Below are 26,668 nucleotides of genomic sequence, written 5' to 3'. Positions count from 1 at the left end.
GGGGGGGGGGGGGAGGGTGGCCGGGGGGTGGCCGGTCAGCTGATTCCTCGTACTCGGACAGTAGTCACGTGCCAGCGGTGGCCGGCCGGCCGGCCGGTCGGGTGGCTTATGCCACGTGGCGGCCGCGGAAACAAAGCAAAAAGAAGGGGGCGAGCATGAGAGAGGAAGAGAGACGGCGGTGCGAGAGAGGCTACCCTCGCAGCGACGGTGCAACGGCGCAGCAGAGGGTGGGCGGAGAGGGTGGCGGTGGGTGAATAGCGGCGAGATTTTATTGGTGTCGGTAAAGGATGGTCCATGGTCTGCGTTGGTCAGCTGGCGTCGGCGCGGCTTTAGCCGTGCGAGTCCCGCCGACGCGGGGGTGGTGGAAAGTGAGTCCGAGGGGGGCCGGCAGGGGGGTGGTTGGCTCGGAGGTGGTTGGGAGAGTGCGAGCGGTCGTCGAGTGCCGAAGGGTGGGGCTCGGTCACCACGTGGCGGAGCACGTGGTCTTTACCCTCCGTCGAGTTTCACCCTGTCTCTCGGTTTTGGTTCTCCTCCTGCCTGCCTGCCTGCCTATCTTTCGGTATTAACATCTTTAGATCGTGGAAGTGTTAATTGAATTTGCTTCACGGTCTAGGAGTGAGCGCACGCGCGCGCGGGCTTCCAGCTGGAACAGTGCGCGCGTGTGACAGATAATTAAAAACAGAAACCGTCGTCTTCTCTCTCTCTCTCTCTCTCTCTCTCTCTTTCTCTCTCGCATACCCGAGCCGTTACATCCCGGGGATTGCTCGATCGTCATGAAGATAAGCTGTGTCATTTTTCACGTAAAGAAGCGGGCAAGCTCCGCACGCTTCTATTTCTGATCAAAAGTATTTCCGATGCGAGCGTTATCAGATTTGTCCTTGGAAGTTCCGCGTTATCGCGCTATTTCACTTGTCTACCCTTTCCGGCTACGCTCTAATATGCTAAATGTATCATGTCACGTAAATCGCGCCGCGGAGGAACTCAATCCTCTCTACCGAGAGACGTAAAATAAATACTCTTTCGCTTCTCTCATGGCTCCGCAGCATCTGTCGCCGTCTCTTTCATTCTCTCCGCCTCGCTTCATCTGGAACATACACACACGCGCGCATACATCAACGTACGCACACATCTTCCGGCGAGCATTCTTTCGTTTTCCTTTGGCACGCTTCGCGCACAAGACGCGGTTCGTCCCGAATATCGTCGTTTTTCCGCTCCGAAGTCTCGCTTCGGCTTTCGCGCCGGTGATCGCGGGGCCTGCTCGACGTAACGCAGGGGTTGATGACGGACGATATGTCTCTGCAGTTGGTAGATTAGGTTTAAGGGAGCGCGCGAGGTATGCAGAGTGGAAATTGCTCAGCGTCGAGAACGGACGAATCGCTCGCGACATTGCAGCCAGGTTATCCTCCTGCTGTCGCGCGTCGACTTTCAAAGACCTCGCCCATGTAATGCGCACCTGATCTGCATTTCTTAATTCATCATTTATCTCCCCCTCCTGTCTAATACATATAGTACGTGGTGGAAGAATTGTATGTTAAAAACGGACCACTGAAATTTTATGTTACTTTACAACATATATGTTGACAAGATAAATGCGTTTATTTAATATTATATTTGTACGCTTTTTAACGTATATTTGTGCATATTTTTTTAACACATTCCTCGTGTTAAAGTAATACAGAATTGTACGTAATACATTTACATATATTCTTTTAAATTCGTTAGGTTATACTTAGAAAAATCTACCAGGTCATCTTTAAAGACGCTGTTTACTCTCTGAATTTTTTCGAATGAAGTCTCGCTCAAGATTCACTCGAAGTGATGACCGAAAATATCGCCACTCCAAACGATAGTGGACGTTCAACTCAAACTCAGGATAGATTCTTCATCCATACGAGTAAATGTTTCGATTAGAGGGGATTGTCCCCGTGGAGACGGTAGAGTACATCAGATTCACTCCGCAGTCGCGACTGGAAATATTCACTCGACGATTCGGAGAAGAGAATTCACTTTATCGCGTTCGCTCTACGGTTGATTTGAGAAACCCTCCCCACAGCTTACTCTGTATTATTTCACGTAATAATATAAAACAGACTGAGTTTTACGCGGACATAAATGATTGTTATCACACACATGCGACGCCGATAACGAACGCGCTGTATGAGCGGAAAATCACTCGAAGAAATCACTTCGAGCGACTCGGTTGTCACTCCACTTTTCGAGTGGAGAATTTCGCTCGTGGAGACTCAGAGAGTACGTGTCCTCCGTGGACAAGCGGTGATCCTGTTATCACGTTCGCGACTAATGAGAAGACGCCCAGTTCCTCGAGTTCGGGACATTAAGGCGCGTAAAGTGCCATAGGAAAAAGCGAGGACGTTGCTATGGGTACCAGGTGTTAACGTCAAAATTGCTTTGGATTAGCGCAGATATTCCGCAGGAGGCGTTCAATATTGGCGGTCTTAGGGACGCTGCGTCGCTGTGTACGTCCGTGTGGAATTTGGCGTAAGGGGCGGCACGTCCCTACGCTCGTCGCGGATTAAACTTAAAAGAAGAAGCGCGAAGACGCGCGAATTAAATTATGCGCGGAGCGGCTGGCTCGCGCGCCCTGTCGACGGCACTTACGACGAGGCATCGAGTATACGCGTAAAAATCCAAAGATCCGCACCGAATTCTCCCTGGATACCGGACGGAAATTCGGCTGGTTTGATTCGAAAAATGCAACGTGCATGCGGAAGGTGCACGTAAGTGTTCGGTTCAATTTCGAACGAAAATATTCACTCGATGATTCAAAACGGAAAAGTCACTCTATGTAATTGAAGAATCGCTCGAATTCGCGTGCGTCGCTCTATTTTTCAAATGGGATTTCGCTCAGAAAATTTACGCGTTATAATAATATGTAAATTAATCTCTTTAGGAATGACACATGTGTCCTTTTGATACGCTCCATTTTTCTTGTTTAATTCAAACATTGTTGATAAAAATATAACAAACATTAATATGAATAAACATTCGTTACAAAATTTCATAAGAGGAAAGGAAATCTCGTCATATGATTAACTTATACTATTCAATTATTTAATTAGGAATTACGAAATTAAAATATCACGTTGACTTATATTACTTCGAGAATTTAGTCATTTTTCTTCGGATTTTAATCAATTCATCCCCAAAGGAATCAACACGTTCGCTACCGGGTCTATTCGGCGAGCTCTCCCCACAGACCACCCTGTATTTTTTTCCTACGTAATCGTGTAAAACACACTTAATTTGATAATGTGGATGTAGGAAAAACATTTTCGCCGTCACGCCGATCTTTCGTGAGAGACGCCGGCAGCGTTAAAACACGAACGTTGCGAGCATTTGGAGTGAAATCTTGGCGCTCACCGCCTATATCGACACACTCGCAGCTACGCGAATTTTCTCGGTTACCCCAGTGCCGTCTCCCATTTATAACGGCCGTCGTGTCCCGCTAGCGTACGTAATCGAGCGAAAGTCTGACACTTCCCGGGGGTTAATACGTCGTCGCGCGCACAAGCGCGCGCGATCACCGGAACCGACGTCTGCCTTCCAGACACGCGGGCACGAATACCTCATAAGAAGAGTCTGCCGGATAAGTGTAGCGCGCGCGTCGGCTTATTAGAGGGCGGACGCGCGAGTATTTTCCATATACACACACGCATTCTCGAGCGTGAGGGGGGTTGTAGCGCGGCTGGGCGTAGGGGACGGTGGCGTCGAAACGCGCGAGGGGGGTGAGTCAATGGGAGGGTGGGTACATGACATGTCATGCTGTGCCTGGCTCGCCTCCACCTTCTTCCAACCACCTCAACCCATCGTCTCTCTGTCTCCTCGCACCCCTCGCCGCTCTCCCGGCACACTACCTTCCTCGCCCCCCGGCCGCCCCCTCGTCCCGTCGTCGCGGCATCCACTGCCACATCGATCCGCCTTAATGAGTGGAAAGAATAAGACAGCCTCCCCTACTGCGAAAGCGGGAGTCTCGCCCTCCCCTACGACGGTGAACGACGTCGTGTATAGGAAAGAAGGGGTCGCGGGAATCGGAGACGGGAGAGAAGGAACGGGACTCGGAGCGCCGTCGGAGCTTCCGAAAGAGCGACGAGGAGGTAGAGCGAGACGGTGAGAGAATGAGGGAGGCGAGCGAGCGGGAGCGCGAGAGAGACAGCGGGACGAAGAAAGAGTGCGCGCGGGGCGGGAGAAAGAGAGAAAGGGGGTGAGTTTCGAGAGGTGAGGAGGTGATGGAGTCGGGAGGCGAAGGGGTGGTAATGCTCCCGTTGTTTCGCGAGCGAGGGAGGCACGCACGCACCCCCCTGGGTACCCCGCGCGACCTACCATCGCCACCCTTCCTCCACCTCCTCCCTCTCCGCCACACCTCCCCCCTTGCACAGCCAACCTCCTCTCGGCTCCGAGGAATGTTAATTCCCGGCGCTTTAATTCTTACGAATATTTCCCTCGTGCCTGGGGACGATCGCGAGTGGCGGAAAAGACGCGGCCGAGGATGAAAGAGAGAACGAAGAGAAGAAGAAGGAAGCGGGAAGAAGAAATAGGAGGAACGGGCAGAATGGCGGAGAACCTTTCGTTGCGACTCTCTCTCTCTCTCTCTCTCTTTCTCTCTCTCACGTCGCTTTTCTTCGGCACTTCTTCGACGACTCGCTACGCGCCATTTCCACGTAGTTTCTTACTCATGGTCTCGCGGATTCGGAGCCTCACGAACAATTTTCGGCGATCTCTCGCGGGACCGACCGGGTGAGTCTTTCTCCGTCGGCTTTGACAGGATTTGCGCGCGCGAACGGAAGCAGCGGCGGCGGGAATCGGCGACTTCGCGGCACAAACGCAATTCTCTTCGACTGTCGACGCCGTCGGAGAGCAATGTATATATAACCCTTCCTTATTTAGATAATTTAGTTTATGTTTCTTCCTGAGACTACGGGTATTTAACAGCGTCGTTATTATAATGGTCGAAACGCGCGCGAAAAACATCGCGTGCCGAGCATCCACGGTAAAGGTCTTAACTGAGAAAAGGAGTGTATTTATTATATTTTTGCCGTTATTAAATAACGCTGTGGCGCGAGAGCCGTCACGACGACCGAGTCGGTCGTGGCACTGTCGCGGAGACGAATAAACGATGCAGTGTTTTAATCGCGAATGTGTAATTATTTAACGTCGCTCGTGAACGCCTCCCCGGACAGTGTTAACGCGCTGAGAGACTCTCCCCTTTCAACCACGAGTCGAGGAATCAGCTTCGTTCCGTCGCCGATATACCGCTGAAATAAATGCACACGGTGTCTTTTCTCACACCGGCGAGGCGACGATGTAATATCGACTTGGATCGGAAGCCTCGGAGCAACAGAGGATGGTGGCGGGAACAAAAAAGGAGGGAATAGAGGCAGAAGACACTGGCGAACTATCGCGTGAATGAGAGAGAGAGAGAGAGAGAGAGAGAGAGAAGATCGTGGGCGTTGAATGGAGAAAGCAACTCGTAAAAGAAATAAACAGACAACGAAGAAGAGAGAAAGAGAAGGAGATGCCCGCGCGCGCGCGTGTGTGTGTTGTGTATGTGTGTACAGAGAGTAGAGTAAAGAAGAAGAAAGAGAGAGGGGGGGAGGGGGAGGGGGAGAAAGAGAGAGAATCCAGGAGGGAAGCATAACTACTGCGGTTTTTGCCATTTCGTCACATCCGGTCATCTATCCACCGCACCGCTCATTGTTAGCCGCCTTATGCCTGAGAGCGTATTTATTCGAATAAATCATCGAGACGCGCATCATGGAACCGAAGTCGGGCGATTTGCAGTCGGTAGATCCGCGGATCGCGACCAATACTTACGGCTCTTTTCCACGAGTTTCGTGCAAACCTCACGTATTCGCTCGTGGACTCTGTCTATCTACATATTAATGCCACGCGACTAAGATGCTATTTCGCGACTCGGGCGGATGCGGAAATAAGAGGAAATGCGATGTCAATTTGGGAAATAAAGCGATCAATGTCTCATCCACCATAATTTGGACACGGAGAAACGGATCAGACGTCCTAAACCGCTCCTGCACTGCTAAATTTAATATCTTTATCTTGAACGCGCGCGCTCTGATGCTGTGTATGACAATCAAGAAAATGTAAAATTACGCTACTCATGACGGAGGATCATTTGTAATTTGTAATCTCGATTGAAGATGGCCACAATATGTGGCCGAGAAACGTTCCGATAATAATAAAATAATATAATAATATAAATTAAAAATAATAATGTAATAAAGTAATATATATATGTATATATATAATATAATATAATATAATATAATATAATAATAATATAATAATAACAATAATAAAATAATTTGTACCTGCGTGTACAATACGTTACAAATAAGTGCAAATTAGACTTGCAATTGACTTTTGTCCTTTTTTATTGTATCCTTCTAAATGTAAATTATTAATAATAACGATAGTACCAGATAACTATAGAAATTATTTACCGTGTCTTCCACACTCTAATATTTCGTTGCTGCGACTGTACGCGTATGACGATAGCGACGTGAGAGATCATCGCTATTCGGCCACGGTAAAAATCTCTTCGTACTGATACAATTTCCCCACGCGCGTTGATTTTACGCGAACCCCTCTGCGTTTTGTCCCATCCCACTTCTCAATACCTACGCTCCCGCGAGATGAGGCAGGCGCGCAGTTTTGTACGATATTAAATAATCAGACGAGGGCCGTACCAGCAGCCCCTTTATCTCTTCCGAGGGTTGAATCGCGTGTTACGTAACCCCCGTCTGTAATTCTCGAATAGGAAAAATTCGAGATTCGCCATCAATGCCTCGCGTAGTGTTTCGTGTAATCACGATCTACACGATCTCGTCTAGAATCTCTCTCGACCGCCGCTCGATCGAGCATCATTTTTTTATAAATCATGCATCGGTAAAATTGAATGGCTCGTTCGTCATTTTTACGTTAATTATGGAAAAGATAATTATGATCGATACATTATGCTGAGAAACATGTTTGGAAATTGTAACTATAATTGAATAATAAAATAATTACAGCCAGCAAAAATCTTTTTATAATAAGTACTACTATCGTGTTAGTGATAATAACATTGTCTTATCGCTGCCACTACTTTTTGTTAAAATAACAAAAAGTACAAATTTGTGCCTAAAGCGACTATAATTTCAGAGAAATTAACTATTTCTTTTTTCCCTCAGTATGCATGGAAGTCTAATTATATCTAATTATATTTATATGCATTTTAATGTTGCATGTACGGCATGCTAAGCACGCGATGCTCGGACTGAACTCTTACCAAAGATATCCACGAGGCTCAATGTTTCGACATTTACGGAGTCCGAGATTGTTTACCGTTATCTCAAACGTAGGCGGCTCTATTTCTCTCTTTCTCCCCTCTCTTAGAGATCTTCTTTTTTACTTCGGCGCGAAGTTACCGTCTCTCGCGCGCGATCTCACCCCATGTTACGGCATCCTCACCGACAGACAAAATCCGCGCGAGACAACCGACGGCCATTCGCGTTGTCGGTAGTGAAGCGCGCGGCATCCCAATCTTCCATCTCGCCTATAAACAAACCGGGTCGCTCCTTCCCCCCCGCCCCTTATAAAATACGCGAACAGGGCACGTTATTATATACGTATCAAAGAGGGACGGTAAGGTGGCGGTAAGCCACGAGGAGGCCGCTTGATCTAGAGTCACTATGGGCGATAAATTCCGCTGACGAATAAAATAGATCCCGACTAATTGTGGGAGATGCACGACTCACTCACTTGCACGCTCGCCCGTTTGCTCACCGCCACCCTCCCTCCACCCCTCTTTTCCGCCTCCGTCGAACCTCTATTCTCGTCACTCTCTCTTTCTCTCCTTTCCTCCCCCTCCCTCTTCTCACACTCTCTCTCTCTCTCCCTCTCTCTATTCCTCCGTAGCTTTCTCTCCGTTAAGTCTTGCGCTTCCTCTCCTTCGTCCCCTCCCCCCTCCTCAGCCCCGCACACATCCTTCCAGCGGATCGGTCTTCATGCTCCAGAACGTGGCATGCACTCCTTACAGTTCGCGATGTCCTGCACGGGGTGAATAGCGGAGGGGGAACGGTGCGAGGGAGAAACAAGGGGAGGTAGGCACCGGTGCCTGGTTAAACCTCCAGGAGATCGGGTTATGCACACCGCAAGTTCGTCCGCGGGTTTAGCGAGTGATGGGTATGAACTTGGACGAGACGTTTCGACCGGAAGCCCGCTCGACTCACGCGACTGACATGTTCTGTGATTTATCGAGAACAGCGTCCGCCCGTCTCTCCGCCAACTTCGCGAAACGCGGAGATAATCCTCGTGGCATCGTCGAACTCGACATTATTAACGCGACTGTGGCCTTTATCAATTGTGATTTTGCAATTCACGCATCTCCAGATAAATCCTCATTCTTCGTTAATATAGCGACATTAAGATGAAAATCTTATTATCGCCGACATTGTAGCGTGCCGTACGTATCTGCGATATTAAAATTAGCAACGGCTGTTTATCTCGCGCACCGCGATATACGGCGATTTTCCGTTAATTTGAGACACACTCCGCGATTGTTGGCAAAGTCGCGCGTTTAACGAATTTCTTTCTCCTAATTAGCCAGTCTCACGACCGTTGTGCCTTTCGTTATGCGGGGGGTCCCCCGTCTTTTCGACGAAGGAGCGCTTCTTCACCGCGCGGCCCTTAATTATACTGACAATTAATCATTTTCCTGTAAACGAATCTCCCGATGTAATCGTGTCAATCTACCGTCAAAATTTCCCGCTCGGATTCACTCGCCAAACGATCTCCTCCTCTTCTCTCTCTCTCTCTCTCTCTCTCTCTCCACTCTCTGTTCCTTTTTCTCTCAAACGAGCTATTTATTTTGCCAAGCGCGGTAATTGCGGATTCAAAAGGACCCCCTCGAGATAAGTATCACAAGCTGCGCTTCCCCGCGCATAATTTATTCTATTCCATAATCAGCACCGCGTCTTAGAAAACAGCGCGACTCCGAACGAGAGCGGTCACTCACGCGAACGTATTCGCCGTCATTCGCGTAACCGGCTCCTTAATTATCCATCGCGCATGATCGAACGGAGCGTAAAGCAGGGATCGTCGACTCGCGAGCCCCGGCAATTTGTGGCGATTTAATTCGCCGGCTTCGGCATATTTTAGCATGCCGAACCCCGAGCGAACGTGGAAAGGGAGAGAGAGAGGGGGAACGGGACACACCGCGCGCCGGATGATTTTCGCGAACAAAAGCCCGGTCGCGCTGGCGCTCGTAGCCCTCTGTAGAGGGGCCCCGTGAGGTACGAGCGATCGCACGAGCGCAAAGATCAAGCAGGATCGTGCGACCCGGACCCCTCGACCTGTATGCCAAGAACGAAGGAACGAACGAACGAACGAACCGACGAACGAACGGACGAACCGACGAACGGGCCCCTTTCGCCCTATTCTGTCCCTCTTCTGTCCGCGCGGCGCATCGGCCCTCCTCTCGCCCACCAACTCCTTCACTTTGGCCACCTTCCCCACCTCACGTCCCCGTCTCACGTGGCGGAGATGTGATCCACGCCTGTGATGCAACTCGGATTGTGTTACCTCACCGGCACACCGGAGTCGAATTATGTCGGATACGGTCGCGGCTTCGTATACATTTGTCGGCGATCACGTGTCCGTTCGAAGAGGAGGAGGAGGAGGAGGAAGAAGAAGAAGAAGAAGCGGACCAAGGGATTGGCGTCCGATCGAGTCGTGGGGATTGGGATCGTCGATAGGGGATCTCGCGAACACGGCTTGACTATGCCCCGTGCTTTATTGTTGCGCCTGGCCGTTTATTAATCATGGCGGGTCCATTTTTCAGACAAAGCCGCGGATAGAGAAACAGACAAATGGCTCGTCGCGGACAGGTCTGTTTTCGACACTTCTGGGACACGTCCGTGCGATTTCCTAAGTCAACAATGCATACTCTGCGAATGCATGGACAAGGGAGCCTTTACCTATCGGAGATTCTTTTCCCCGAGAGCGTAAATTAGCAATTCACTGCACAGTTTCCGACATAATGAAAGCGACGGTTTCCTCAAAAATTTCCCAAGCGACATATGGAAGAAGCCGGTCTGATAAAAGGGATTTTAAAGCGACACCTAAGTTACGTGGGAAATCGTGTTCTTCCGCAGTGTCTCTTTCCCTTGTTTGGGAAACAAAGAAAATTCCACGCGACGACAGGAAGTGACGCCATCGCCATTTTGCAGACGGTGGGCGCACGGAAGTCGCGGCAAGTAGACCAGCCGAGAAAATTCGTTCTCGTTTGTCTCTCGCGAAATTCACGATCTCACAATCTATACGTATATCATGCTGCGGACTCCGCGCCGTTTGCTAAAATAAAATCCGCATGCAACGACCGAAACGCGATTAGGCCGCAGCGAGTCCGTGAGATCTCGTCGGCGCGCAACTCCCGAGATCTCGAATCGCATTAATACACGGCAAATAAAATCGCCGGTGCAATCTCGACGACGAGGAGGTGAATGGGTGGTCGGGTGGGTCGGGGGCGCGAGCTTCTGGAAGGAAGGGGGAGAGAAACGGGGGAAAAAAGCGCGATTCGCGCCTCGCGACCCCCTTACGGGCATCCTTGCGCGCAGGTATACTTTATTTACGGCCAACAGTCACCCTACGCGAGGGGCGGGAGAGGGGGAGGAGGTGGTGGCGGTAAGGCGGAGGGTTGCTCCAGGGGGCGGCTGGAGGTAGGTAGCTGGAGCTAAGATGGCGTCGTGTTTACTTCGTTAAGGAGTTAATTACTCCTGGAGTCCCGGGTCCTGCCGCTCTGCGAAGGACGATGGACGTGGGAGTGACGGCGGAATTTGATGTAGACGCGAAGGACGTAGGCGGAAGGAGAGCGCCTCCTTCCCTCCCTCTACCTTTCTCTCGTTCTCGCCCTCTCTCTCTCTCTCTCTCTCTCGCGCGCTCTCTCTGTGCTCTACGATCCTCTCTCAGCAACGTCGCGGAAGAGGGTCGCGAGTTAAGTGCCTCGCCGCTTGGCAAATCCGATCGAGGCCTTTCCGCGGAATCTATTTATCTATTTATCTCGGCCTAGAGGTAATAAGCCGATATTAAAATAAACGTGGTAGCCATCGCAACCACCGTCGTAGGCCGGCCCGATCCATGCGACTCGGCCGAATCGTCGGTGGATCTTGATGGTTACGCGAATCTTACGATCTTACGCCGATCGTTCGGTCCATTATCCGACCCCGTCGAGATCTCGACGCGCTACCGTGCGAACGTTTAATAAATTGCTCGAGGGAGATTTCAGGCGCCCGTACAGATAACGATAACGATCGTAATAAAACGCGTCGCGCGCGAGACTCGTGTCGAAAATTTCTATCGCGAAAACGCGAACGACAACAAGCATGAATGAATCGATCCCCGTGCGGAACGTTACGATTCGCAGAAATGACAACGCGTGACAACGTCGTCGTTGCGGAAGCCACTCGCAAAACCGCGACTTATTCCGCGGGAACGAAGAAGGGAACGGGAAAGAGGAGGGAAATAAAAAGAAAGAAAAAGATATTCGTCCAGGAGGTAACGGCGATTTGATTTCTAAAGCACGCGCTAACAAATACGCGGCGCCTTGAGGTATTTGAAATAAGGAGGCGGAATGCAGCACCTCGTTCCCGGACGGGTGAATGCGGAGGTAAGCAGGCTATTCGAGGGGATGTAGAGCGCACCTAGGCACTTCTAGCTTCCATCAGCAAAGTAATTAATTTTTAATGTACTTTGCCTGCTTATTTCTTTCGTATCATGGGTTTTTTCCCCCGCGCCTCCGGCGCCCGGCGGGACAGGGGGCGGCCAGCGGCACGGGGACGAGGGAGTGAGGGAGGGGCGGGGAGCGACGGTTATGAATTTCTAATGAGATTCCGTGGGAGATCTGCGAGAGATTAGCGTAGCTGGAAGGTGCGGCGCGGTCGTGCGCCAGAGGTAAAAGTATGTACCTTGCGCGCGTCTCCGACCACGAGGACACTTTCCGAGGTAGGTGATTCACGGACGAAAACAGGATGCCGGCTAGATAACTGTCCCGGGCCCGTGTGCACGTACGCTAAACGGAGATATGCTGGCCGATATGCAAAGGATGATTAAAAAGGAGCTAAGCGAAGGGATAGTTTTCAGGGATCGGGGGGGATCGTAGAAGGCGAGGAACGCGAGCTGCTCGTTGAGTTTCTTCGAGTGAAATTGCGATGAAGTTGATTGATAGCCGAATTACTCGAATTCAAATGACTCTTCGTTCGTCTGGAGTGAATTCTCAATCGCTCGATGAAATTTTTCACTCGAAATTAAAGAATGCATCTCATGTATCCCACCGTCGCGGTGGAAACCAATTCGATCGGATCAGTCGAAATATTCACTCGTACGGAGCCAGGATTCACTCTAAATTTAAATAAACAACTTTTATCATTTCGGAGAGGGGAGTATTTTTACTATCGCCTGGAGTGAAAATTTTTACTCGTTTCAACTTATTTCAAAAAGTTCAGATAGTCTTGGAATTTTTGGAACGTAATTTCATTCGAAAAGTGACAGCCAAATTCGAATAATCTTTTTCCGTTCCGAATCGTCGAGTATTACTTTAAGTATTCGTTTATATAAAGTATGAACGGGAAGAATATGTTTATCTCGGTCTCATATATATATTCATGTAAGTTTGTAAACACTGATTGTTGCGAGGAATACTGTCGAGGCCTCGATAGTTGAAGTCGGCTCGGTGAAAAGAGGTCTAGGTTCGACTCCTGGCTGAGATAGTATTTTCGCAACATAATAGTTGAATTAATAAATTACTTGATAAGTGAATTAGTAAGTAATTGTGGGTAAAGGGCCGTCTATAATAACCGTAAAGTAAGACGTAAGCAGTAAGCTAATCATCAATTGGATTTTTACAATTCAAGAATAATCAGCATGCAGTTGGTCAATTAGCTCAGTGCTTATGTTTTATTGCATATTTTATGGCTATTGTAAATGATATTTAAGAGTTTCCAGAGGATAATAATTTATAATAATATATACTGGGACTCAAAAGTTAGTTCATTCATAATTATCGACGCGTGCGGTTGTCCGAAAATGTTCGGTGCGTTCACGAAACACGATGGGCAATTTCGTCCTCTCACAAAAATATTGACATTATTAATATTTAAATGACACTAGAACATCCGTGTTTTGTCTCCTCATAATCCGGAAATTCTATCTTTAAATACTTTCACTCGAAATTGAAGAATGAACCTAGTTCATTCTACCGTTACAAAAACAAATTTGATCGATTGAAATATTTACTCGTACCAAGTCGGAATTCGACCTTAAACTTGAACGAAACATCCACTACTAGGACTCCAAATATTTGCAATATTTTTATTTCACTTCGAGTTTTGATTCGTTTTGAGTAAGATTTCACCCCAAAAATAAAATTTAGAAAGTAAAAATATATAATGTAGAACGATATTGCATCGATATTAAACCGGTATAGCTGTTTTTAAGCGATATTTCATTCGAAAAATTTAATTTGATTTAGAATACTGCAGTCGGACGCAGCGTTAACGTGTATCGAGATCGGCGGTTAACGCGTTCATGAGATCGGCGGGATCTCCGTGCGAAATTTTATTCGTTGAAAAATCCAATACATCTCGTTATCGTGTCCCGTTACGAAAGCGATGGGCTCGCTCGATCTCCGCCATTAATTCATTGTCAAGCCAAGTGAAGCCCGTGGACACGTGTTTTCGCGCGCGAAACTTGCATTTCGCCAACAAAATTGTCATGCGTGTCCGATTCGCAATGTTACCCGCCAGCATATTAGCATGTTGCTCCGAGAGCATTTCTATGCCTATTGTGTGTGATTTTCTTGACAGAAGAAAAGATCGAATCTACTTAAGAACAGACTACCAAACGTGTTTTCGTTGAAAAGAACAGAATTTCTGCTTATAAGAACCGAATGTGTGGCACATAAGAACTAGAAATTTTGTTAAGGGTCAGGTAGATGGTAACAAACTCTTTTTGTAGGGTCTCCCTTAAGTCGTTAATACCTGGGATAAAACGCATGTGCGGACATTTGGGATTCCGCGGAACAAAACATAATACGATTTTCGCCGCGCTTTGATCCCCCGAGACAGATACGTGCTTACATGTCTGTGGCGGTGAGTTTATCTTCATAAATCGTCGGAACTGCTGGCGATCACGAAGGAAAGAACGGAGCATCTATTTCTGAACGCATATGAAACGCTAAGTAGGGGAGAGTCGCCAAACTTTACTACCTGAGGTATTTTGGCAATGCTTATATCACACAGAAAACGTAGTAGAATTTCTCCGAGTTTTGGTCACGTTTCTCATTGCTCACTTATTTTATATATTTACAACTACCATGTGTGTGTTATGGTCACACGATCGCGCTTATATTCAATATATATAATAATTACATAATTAATTAATTAAATAATAATTACAGAAAAAATTATGTGAAGTATGATTTAGGTGACTGGTGTACGTATTAGTCAACCCTCCTGTGTGTCTTTTTAATTCTAGGTTCAGTTTCTTTTCTATACGAGTGTCGAGTAACGGATCAGATTATCAAAATCAGAAAGGCATTAACGATCGCGTGCCCAGGTCACAAGGGCCTACAAAGACCCCAGATAGAGCAGAACAGCCCCAGAACAGGGCCATTTATAGCCCAGATTTACAGTTATAACGCGCATTCTTACACAGGACCCTTAGGTTTCAATCTGCTCACAGAAGAAACATCCATTCAGTGCCCATATACACACACATTCACACATGCGCACATATACACAGGATTTCAGTCACATAATACATCATCAATGGAGGACGAGTTTCCAATGTTCGTACGTAAGGACGAATATCTTAAAGTGGGACATCGAACGAACAGCAAATGCAAACTTTTATTGTTACAATTTGGCGAATATATACGCCATAGCAAATTCGAACAGAACTTTTTCGGCCGATATACTATAAACTATTATATCGAGGAAAATTCGTGCGCATTTAGGCGCAAATATACACATTCATATTCGCTGTTCGTTCGCTCGGTGTGTGTCCACCTTTATCGGCGCGCATTTCCTTCCAAAGACTCACGGATTCGACAGAAAATGGTCCTAACCGTTATCCAAACCATTTTCGGAGAATGTCACAATGACTAGCATATGCTGAATCTTTGTTTGCGGTAAGTCCTAGTAGGAGTGATCTAACCTTTCCGAATTCTTCTCTTCTTTCTTTTGTATTTATATTTTTTTCTTCTATTATAGGGTGTCCCAAAATTCACGTAAGATTTGAATTTTGCGCCATTTGTGCGATAAAGTGTTGCCAACGAAAAAAGAAGACAACGTGGCAGCTGACAGTTCAGGGTTATTAAAAATGGAGCGCTACACGAAAGAACAACGCGTTTTTATTGTTGAGCAATATTTTAAAAATATTGAAGGTTTGGCAGCTACAGTGCGCAATTTTCCTACAAAATATGGTCGGAATAGTGATTTAACTTCATCAACTGTGAAGAGATTAATTAAAAAATTTGGGGAGACTGGATCAATTAGTGATCTTGCATCCACAACGTGTCATTGTTTGGTGCGGATTTTGGGCTGGAGGCATCATCGGACCATTCTTCTTCGAAAATGCGGCTGGTCAGACAATAACAGTTAATGGTACTCGCTATCGCGATATGATAATTCAGTTTTTATGCCTAAATTGCAAGATATGGATGTGGACGACATGTGGTTTCAATAAGACGGTGCCACATGCCATACAGCCTGAGAAACAATTCAATTACTGCATGAGTCATTTCCTGGTCGTGTAATTTCCCGTTTTGGTGATCAGAATTGGTCATCCAGATCATGCGATTTAACGCCGTTGGACTTTTTTCTTTGGGGTTTTTCGAAGTCTAAGGTTTATGCCAATAAGCCCACGATCACCCACATCTTGAAGGATGAAATTGAGCGCTATATCAACGAAATTCAGCCACATTTATGCAAGACGGTCATGGAAAATTTCAACAAAAGAATTCGTATGTGCCAGCAAAGCTGAGGAGGCCATTTACCCAATATGCTATTTCATACATAACCCTATACTTTATGAATCAATAAAAAATTTACAATTTTTAATAATAAACCTGTATTTTCTATCAAAATTACTTCTTGCGTGAATTTTGGGACACCCTATAGTTATGCTTTTGTCATTCCTTCCCATATGCCTTATGCCATTCAGTCCCATAAAATGTCCGATATTAGAATGAATATAATTTATTCCTTCCTATCTTCGGAATCTCCGTCAAGATCTATAATTATAATCTATACATACAATAATTATATCTTCATGTTCTATATATTCTAAAAGTGTGATTTTTGTGAAAGTAATTTTATATATTGGGAGTACAAATTAGTTCGGTCCGTTTTTTGTGGTCAAAAATGCATTTATTTCAGAACAAAATGAATGAACAGATTAATCAAAGTATTGTCCATCGCTGGCTACTACTTTTTCCCACCTCTCAGGCAATTTTCGAATTCCATCTCGAAAAAATGTCTCATCTTTTGAGGCGATCCAAGTTAGGAGCCAATTTTCGATTTCTGCGAAAGAAGTGAACCGGTGACCTGCCAAATCATGCTGCATCTGTCGGTACAACCAGTAATCAGAAGGAGCAATGTCCGGCGAATACGGCGAGTGCGATAAAATATCTCACTTGAGCGTTTCCAAATAAGTTTTTACGATTTTTGCGACATGAAACCGAGCGTTATCATGCAGAAGAATAACTTTGTCATGTCTTTGCTCGTATTCCGGCCGTTTTTCTCGTAATGCACGGCTCAAACGAATCAATTTTAGCCTATACCGATGGCCCATAATGGAATCGCCAGTTCTTCAATCCAATTCTTTGTCTTCGAAGTTTTTTGGCTGTCCAGAGCGAGGCTTGTCTTCAACGTTGAAATCACCATTTTTGAAATGTCGAAACCATTCCCTACATGATTTATCAGATATCAGTTGGAGTATTGTCACCATAAACTTCTACAAGCATTCGATGCGCTTCAGCTGCACTTTTCTTCCAATTAAAGCAGAAAACTAAAACCTCCTGCAAATGCTGCTTAGTTAACACAAAATTTGACATATTCAACACAGTAAAAAACAGGGGTTTTGTATAAAACTCAAAACGATATAAACTGAATATTATTGACAGATGTCTAACCTCTCTGAAACCACCGAAATCAGCTGTCACTATGAAACATTCATAACAGCTAGAGCCATCATTTGAAAACGGACCGAACTAATTTGTACTCCCAATATTATACTTGAATGTATCTTTTGGTATAAAGATCTTCTTGATCTCGTTGCTCTCATGAAACGTTCGAACGTCGTAAAAATAGCGAAGGATGGAGATACGTCGTGAAATATGTATGGCTTTTTTGATAAAATGAAAATGCATTGGTACAGAATACACTAAACACTACGAGATTTTTTTCCAAATATTTTCTTTTGTATCTCACGGGTTCAAAAATATTTCTTTCGTGGAAATCATTCGTATTAAGGTATATAGAGAATTAGCTTTGAAGAATCTCTAAACGTGTGAGAGAGGGCTTGTAGAAAACGAAAAAAAAGAAAACTACATCTCTGAGTTTCGGCAGATTTACAACACATCCAAAATTCGTCCAGGCTGACGGAGGACTAACCACACGTTAAGCTTGCGAAATGACTCGCGTTGTTCATGCAGAAGAAACCTTTTGCAGGTAAAGAGGAAGGTACATTTTACGGCGAGGGATATGTGTACTGAAGTGTGGTAGTGGGGGGTCCGTGTATGTAAACGAGGAAGACGTGTGTGTAAATTTTTCGGAAGATTTTTCGTGTGCCGAGGTTTCTACCTGTACTATTGTTAACCTCGCTACGTCGCTATATAGATAGAACTGATGTGAACAGTTTTGTTGCAGTGGATGCTGCGTGGAAACTCGTTATATCATTGTTCGCTATGTATGGCATGCACACATTCACGTATCTGTCCAGGTCACGTCCGTCTCATAACAAGAGAGACCGAAACTTTCTAAAATTCTATTCCTAATCGCAGGTAGACACAACGATGGTAAACGACAAGATTATTTTTCGGACAATACTCGGACAAGACGCGTCTAGACGCGCCTGCACGAAATATGTATGTGTGTGTGTGTGTGTGTGTACAATTAGAATATATTAATAATAATAAAATATAAAAATAATTTTATTGCGCGAATTAAGGCCATTATGCCGGTCTGTGTACTCCACGAATTCGCTCTGATAGACTGAAATCTTCACTCATACGGAGTCGAAATCCCTAAGCTCGAGTGAAGCAATCACTCTGACGATTCCGAGGTGGCGGTATTTTCGCTAACCGCTTCGAGCGAATTTTCACTCGTCTTCAGCGAGATCTCGCTGCGGGGAACATCGAAAGTACCGAGATACAAGCCGCGCATCGATCTCGTATTGATCTCCGAGTAGCATTGGGGCATACGCTCTTATGAGTGCCTGAAGCCAGTATTGAAGGAAGGAAGGAAGGAAGGAAGGATCTCGCGTTGATATTAAAACCGCTCGCGACATATCTCGCGAACAATAATTGATTTCTTCCGGGACGGCGGGATCGTTCGCGCCGCAATACATAATTCAAATATTTGCAAAGCGCTCGTGAGTATCGCGGGCGCAATTACTGGCGATCGGGAAGAAAAGCTCGCGTCGTGTCTTCGGTATTTAACTACCCCGCGATTGGCGGCCGCGCGTCCCCCTCGTCGCTCGTTCGTCCGCTCGCTCGCTCGCCGAGTCGTTTTTCACGATTCAGCAATTCCGCCTGGCCATCCGGCCTTGCCGATCGGTCAGTATTCTTCGAGGAACACGTAAACCCTTGCTTTCGTGCGCATTATGTGTTTATCCTTCTTTATCCGAGCTTCCCTTTTGTTCTTCCGCGACGTCCCTCACGCCCCCGTTCCCTCGTCTTGCTCCTTTTTGGACGTTCCATCACCGATGAGCAGGTAGTAAGCACTGCCCGTAGATATTGTACAGGTGCAGCTGCACCCACACGAAGATTGCGGTGCTTCGTTCAGTGGCGTAACAGACGCGTGGATTCACAAAAGCATGGAGGTATGAGTCACCTCCGAGCGTGCGTAGCACACCGAGGGTCACGTACGACGTAACGAATATTTTTCCCGCTAAATGACATTCCTTCGGCCGTACAACATTTCGTTGCTTTATCACCTGCGGTGATAACCGCCTGGGGTGCGGAGAGCGTGGGAAATGTTGAGAACAACAAATTTCTTTTCTCTCCCTTCTTACTTGCAGCTATACGCGCGAACTGACATATTGTTATCTGTATTATCGAATTTGTAGATTTATGCGAGAGAGGAGGTGCGTGCGTGAAAAATGCATCCGATGAGCTTAGAGTCGCTCTCGATGAAACGAGGTTCCCCGTAAAACGGTCCCTCCTTTCGCGCCTCGTTGCGAGAAATTACCGCGCGAAATCCACTTCTCGTGATCTACGGCGACCGCTTCGCCGCGAAATTATTTTCAGCTTACGCTATTGTTCCGAGACACGGGATCGGACGTTGTGTGCATATGCGCGACGGAGACGGAGAAACACGCGTCGGGAGGGGGGGGGGAGAGATACCGGACGGGCATCTCTGCCGGCCGGACGAAGGTAGCGCAAAATAGGCACTGAGGGGCAATAATTATGAGACATAAAGTGACGAAGAGCACGAGGATCGTTCGAGGTAAGCTCGCGCGAGAGGGTAAAGATGGACGACGCGCACGCAGAATTCCGGGAAGGGAAGGCCGCTCGGCTAAGACGATGTTGCGCTTCCCTGAAGATCCAAGATCTCGAGCTATTAGTGTGGATTCCATACCGGTGGCCGAATGCCAAGTGCCCTTCGTTACAGCGAGCCTCGCGAGAGAATCGGCAGGGAAGAATGGAGGGAGAAAGTAAAGGGACCGGGTGAGTAACGAGAAAAGCTGCGGGAAAGAGGAGGACAGACGCATCGAAAGAACCAAGGTCATCTTCGTTCATATCATTTTATCGGTCAGCGCCACAGTTCTCTGTTTGGAGTCGTAGTCTTTCTTCTCCCAAACGAGTCGAAATTTGTATGCCGCTTTGACGCTCTCAAGGATAGTTTGCGTTTACTTAGACGACCTAGAGACTAGTAAAATCCTATTTCGACGAAACTTGTTAACTTCTCTTCTGAGCCATTCATTCTACGTATTTAAATTAAACCCACCTTGGAGCTATAAATGCTATCGATATTTCGATTATTAGATTCATACGAGCATTCGAAACAGCCTATTTCAATTGAAAGCGAGAACGGAAATTGAAGGCGTCTTTGTGGTCAAAGTAGAAATAAATTATATCGTTAGAATTGAATCTATATTTTATTATTTACTTCAATTTTCAACCGTGTAGGATTGAAAGTTCAATACAAAGTCGAAATTTCGACTCAGGTTTTCTCTTGAAAAGGAAAATAAGTAACTTCGATACTTCGAACGCGTATTATATTTCGATCCCCGCATATTTTTGGAACTCTGAGGTCAGACGTTCGCGAACGGTAGTGATCATTTTCGATGAGACGACGTTAACGATGTTCGCGTTTCCCGTTAAACAGCCGGCGTTCTAAATCAATTTATATTTCACACGTTACCGCGCGTGTGTGCAGCCGCCACATTGTCAAGGGATGCAGCGCTCCGCCGGAGGAGAAAGTTCGGTGCTCCACGATGAATTCTTAATGAACTCCCGATAGTGATAGCAACTTATTAAGGGGATGTATCGGTCGTAAAGGAAAGTGAAGTTTCAGCTTGTTGTTACACATGTATACGACCGAGTGCGGAATACATATGTACATGGGCTACATATTACGTAACATGCACGTGATCCTTGAATTCGTGCGCCGATTGAAAACGTAAACAGACTGCAAACTTTAAATCGACACCGCGGAAATAATCCCCGCGGAATTTGAACCGATTATCATCGTAATGATAACAAGCATCGCGACCGAGTTTAATCGGAAAAATGAGATCCGAGCGAGATCGCGATATTCGATTGGAATTTTTCGCACACGTCGGATAAATTCGCGGATCGCATCTCGGCGGTCCGTCGCGCGTCATTCGACACCCAAGAGGAGAAATATCGATTTCGCGATCCTCACCCATCGGCGATCCATTTCGCTCTCTTTCTCGCGCCGACCGATGAAAAGTGCGCGCGCTATCGAACATGCGGTTAGATCCTTGAATGAACCCTCTCGCAACCCCGCGACTCCGAAGTCGTGAATGAATGTAACTATTCCTACGCAACGCCTCGCGCGCGAAGGAGCCGGATCCCCGTCGCTGCCTCTAAGTATGAATGAAGACTGAAATAGCTGTGCCAGGAAGTGGTGCCATAATAAATACCTCGTCTACTGACTCCCCATGCCTGGATCCGCCCGTTCTCTCCGCGTCGCGCACCCGCCCGCCTCGCTTCTCTCTCCTAGCCGCACCACCGAAAGCTCTTTAATAATGCAGGACAGTCGTTTGCCCGTTTAACTCGGATAACCTAATCGTCCATTTCCAGACTGACTCCTCCGCGATATTCCTGTATGTACATTCGTGACTGCGGGCGTTCCGCATTACCTCGAAATAGACACCCCCATTCTATATATATCCGCCGATGGATTCCGCCGGTCGAAATAGATCGCCGATGCTAATTCATTTTCCCGCCCGAGCAGCGCCTCTCTCCCTCCGCGCTCCCCCGTCGGATGTTTTTCGGAGCGCGATAATTCGCGAAAATCGCACGTCGATACCTAGGAGATACTCGCGCTGGAGAGAGATGGAATTCGGCGAGCGATTCACCGAGACGACGTCCGCGCGATCGTTCCATTTCGGGGAGGTCGCCGAGGATCGCGCGGCAATAACCGTAAACCGCGTGCGCGCTAATTCATTTAGCAGCGATTTTCGCGAAACATCAGACGCGACCGAATCGCTCTCGTCATTCTTGGATCCCCTCGCATCTCTCTCCACCGTCGCGCGCTCCTCTGTTGACATCTCGGACGTTGACTCTCGAACGTCCGCCACCTCCCCGCACCCGACTCACTTCGGCGTAGACTCGATGACTCGCGTCAGCAAGACCGCCAGTTGCGAGGCGAATTTATCTCACGACGGCAACCCGCGGCAGAGGGTGTCCGGGGACAGTAGGTGGCGGCTGGCGGGCGGACGAACGGGCGGGTGGAGAGGGGCAGGGGTACGGAGGGCGAGAGACGCGTATAGTTCCATCGTTAAGGAGCCAGCCCAGCGGTGGACTGGATAGGGAGATGGTTTAGGGTCCATACATAGAAGGAGCCGGCACCAGCACGTATAAGGACGGAACGTGTGGGGTATTGACTAGCCGGCTGGTCCCGGCAAGGGTTGCGGCTAAGACGGAGAGAGCAACGGAGGGGGAGGAGGTGGTGGCGGCGGAGGGAGAGAGCGGGAATATTCGAAGGGACGGAGGGAGACGCAGAGGACGCCGAGAGGGAAAAGGACGCGCGAAACCGAGCCGCGTGGAGGTGAGGGGACGAGGGACGGAGCTCTCATTGCTAAAGGTGGTTCCAGGACGGTGGGAACGGGAGAGAAGCGAGGGGGTGGCGGCAGGGTGGACTACCTAAGACTGATATGGATTGTAGATTATTCTGGACCTCGGGGTGCGGCTTGGCCAAGGGTTAGTATCTCAGAACCCTTGGCGCGCGCTCACCTCCGCCTCCCTCTTCTTCGCCGCTGCCTCCGGAGCAGCTCTCGTACTCGACCCGCGTTACCAAACCTCTCTCAGGCGTCCACCCGCGCTTTCTCTCTCTCTCCTCTCCTCTCTTCTCCCGCTCACGCTTCCTGACCGACTCCTCTCTCCGATCTCGCGGTTCCTTCTCGCGGAGAGAAGTTCGTTCCGACTAGGCGGCTAGGCCTGCGGCCGATTACATGCCTTCCCGTAATCCGATGTTGCGCGAATCTCCCTTCTCCCTACCCCTCCCCCCGCCCGCCGACTCGTCTCGCACGCCAATTCCCTCTGTGCTCGCCAAAGACTCAAAACCTGGAGAATCTCCGAACGGCGGAGGGAATTCGCAATAATCACCGGCCGCATCATCGCAGGCGCGTCAATTGTTATCTCGCACTGGGTGCGAATATGCCGAAGGAGGTGAGGAGATGAGGGCTCCCGAATTGCGGGACATGTATGAGAGTGCGCGAATTCGCTCGTAAGAAGGTGACGTATGATCGACGAAAGACGATGACGACTATGACGACGGTACTCCCCCATCGAATACTTTCGATACGCGAGAATATGCTCGACTTTTCCGCGTTCGCCTTCGTCATCGCGAAAGTTCGCCGGGAATTCGTCGATGTTGGCGAACGACGACTGTTTACACGCTCCCCCTTCGCCGGATGTTGCGATCCTCCGAAGCGAATCTCGGCTACGAAGATTCATGCCAAGATTCGAGGGGTTTAAGGTCTCGGCGCTTGACCGACCTTCTTCCGCCGGCGCGTGTACACGTCGGCGCCGTTTTATGCTTCCTTTTCCTGTCAAATTAGCCGAATCCGGCGAACGACCTCGCCACGGCTGCTACCAGCACACATCGTTCCCTCTTGGACTCCACTCCCGTCAATATTCTCATCTAACTCTCTTTATTCCCATCGCACGTACAGAGAGAAAGAAATGTCCTCGGATTCAATCAAATTTCTTCGACTGAGACAAAGTCTCTTTTCAAACAAAGTTTGTCTTTTTAAACGGAACAAACGAATGAATGTTCGGTTCGACAAACAGGATGGTTTTGTTTCTTAAATAATATATATCTTTACGTGAAATAACATATATCTTTTGTATTTTCATCCAGGCATTATAACGGTTGTCACAAGCAATAAATGATTTGAAAGAGTAACACTATGTTGGAAAAATACTAAAGAACTTCCTTGTTTCAGTAGAATGAATTAATATGTAATGAAATAAATTTTTTTATTCAAAACCAAACATATATTTCCTCTAAGTAATAGTACTGTTTTCTCTGTCAAACTACACGATGAAATTCGGATAGTGTACTTTAGCGAAACAACGATTCCATCCATTTTCATTCAAAATGATATTCGACATTAAATCATGTCGTTTATATTAAACAAACCGAAGAAACAAGCAAACACGTGTACAAAGAAATCTTCTCTGTATACGTCCGAGATTGAAAATAATCCTCGTCGATTGTTCTACTGTCATGTAATCATAAATTATCCTGTAAATCGCGCCTTCATTTTGCCGATTGGAAAAATCGCGCTGACTGAGATACTCGCGACGTTTCTCTCTCGCTGAGAAATCGCCAAGCTGCAGCTGCGACTTTTCCATTGATGGCGCGATATGTGCGTCGATTCGTTTCCCGTGGAAAGCGCGACGAGATGGGTGTGAAACACGGCTAATCAGCCGATCGCGATAACGTCAATATTGATTTTCCCTCACCGATCGAGCATCGCGCTACTCTCCTCCTCCCCCTCCCCCTCTTCCGCGCATCTTTCCTCCCGCCCACCCTTTCTTTCCCGTTGATCTTCCAAGGTAGCGGTGCGTTGTTAATGACTGTTAATGACAGTTGTTACGACTCGGCGACTATTAGTTTCTCGTGTACCTGGTACGCCACGGCACACGCTCGGTAATTACGTATACGTTCCATCGACCGCCGTCGTGGGTTCCGCAACGTAAAACTAGCACGCCCGGAGTGCCGCCTTTGGGAAACGCTGATCTCGTTTGCGTCATGCGCATTGTTAAAGGCGACGCGTTACGCAATAATTACGGTTTCCGGTGACGCCGCGAGTCGATCGACAGGGATCCCTTTAACCGCCGCGGGCTTCGATCTACGCTCGATTCGACGCGTCAATTTCGCACTCTTATCCTTGACCCAGACGCGATAACTTTGTCCTTTCGGCCTCTTTTGTCCTTTTTGCCTCTTCTACAATTTTCATTTCCGAAAACAGATTCGTATTACAATTTTCGCAGGTGAACCGTCAGAAAAAAACCAAATGTCCTCCGAACTGTGTCGGACGTTATTTCTTCAAATTTCTCATTGCAACTGATTAACAATATCTTTAGGCACGGTCTTATATGTGTCCTTTTCTCTGATTAATCTCGACGATGAGAAACAAACATTTTCATGTTCACTCTCTTTTATATATCGAAGGTTACTAGTTCCGTCAATAATAAATAAATAAATAAATAATTTTGTTATACGTTTTACACGTGAATCAGTGAGACTCGGCAATATTTTATAACGCCATCATGGCAGTCAACTTGTTAATTATCACTGCTCGACAAGCTCGACCGATGCAACGTGGATCCCCTGTGTGGACCTCTAATCGACCCGCTGCGATTCGATTCTCGATCGTCCGACAACGAGGATGGCGACAACCGCGAGCAGGAGTCCGCGACGGATCGCCGGTTGTCGCTTAACCACACCGACAGACCCGGGAGCCCCACTTTCAGCACCGTTCTCACTCTCACGGGGCAATCTTTCACATTCTACGCATACTTGCGCCCACCCGAGCCATTCCGCCGGATAGGTAGTATAACCGAGTCCCGAGCCCGCGCGCGTTCGAGCCACGCCGTAGGAGCCTTGGCAGTTTCGCGGAAGCAACAAGCTGTTTATGGCTGCTCCTTGCGCTCCTCTCGGTTCTCTCTTAACCTACCTACCTCCTCCCTCCCTCCCCTTCCCTCTACGTCATCCTCCTTTCCTCCCTTGCAACAGCCTGCGCTGCCGTTACTCCTCGTCGCTTCTTCGCGCTACCACCGGGTCGTCTTTACGTATCCACGCTCTCTTCTCTCCGCAAAAGGATACTACGTAAAGGAGAGAGAAAGAGAGGGAGGGATGGAAAAGTGGTGAGACAGGGGAGGGAAGGGAAGAAAGGAAGGAGAAGAGTAGCGAGTGAGTAAGAAGAGAGAGAAAGAGGGTAACGCCGGGAGACCCTCCTGGGAGCAACCGTCGGCGCGAAGAGCGTGCCAAGTGGCTGTTTACATCAATTTTATCGCCGATTTCTGAACCCCGCTGTCAGAACAGATTCCGCACGCCCGCGTTTAGGCCGCGTCGTATGATGTATGTCGCTGAGGGACGACGTCTAGAGAACGATGATCCCGGGGCGCTCGCAGATTTGCGAGCTGTCGTATCCTGACGCGAACGAAGGTTCGCCGTCGGCGCGGCGGATTAACTGCAATTAACGAAAAATCTTCTTCCCGAGTGTCTCGACATTTAGTCATTTAGTTAGGGATTATAAATCGATGCGAAGTTGATGGGTAACCCTGTCGGAAATATACCGCCTAAATTGTTTCGAGTCGAGGAAAGTTTCGGGAAGTACACAGAGAAAGGAGCTTTGAATTTGGTATACGTGAAATAATCGATTAAATCATTCACTCGTACAAAGTCAGAATTCACTCTAAGTTAAAAGTGAAACACCAATAATGAAAGATAAGACGTAAAAAAAAAAACATTCGCTCCTACAATTTCGAGTGTCAGTATTGTCGCTATCGCTTTGTGTAGAATTTTCACTCGTTTTAGGTGAAATTTCACCCGAAGAAGTTCAGAGAATGTGTGAGGAAACGATATGGCTAATGCGCTGGAATTATCCGGCGATACACTTTCACGTCATTCGTCGGTGCACTGTGACTTGTCAGTCTACCTCGCGCCGA

This window comes from Dinoponera quadriceps, unplaced genomic scaffold (assembly GCF_001313825.1).
Source record: "Dinoponera quadriceps isolate SergipeBrazil2010 unplaced genomic scaffold, ASM131382v1 scaffold1252, whole genome shotgun sequence".
NCBI classification, from domain to species: Eukaryota; Metazoa; Arthropoda; class Insecta; order Hymenoptera; family Formicidae; genus Dinoponera; species Dinoponera quadriceps.
Note: the sequence above shows the minus strand (reverse complement) of the source record.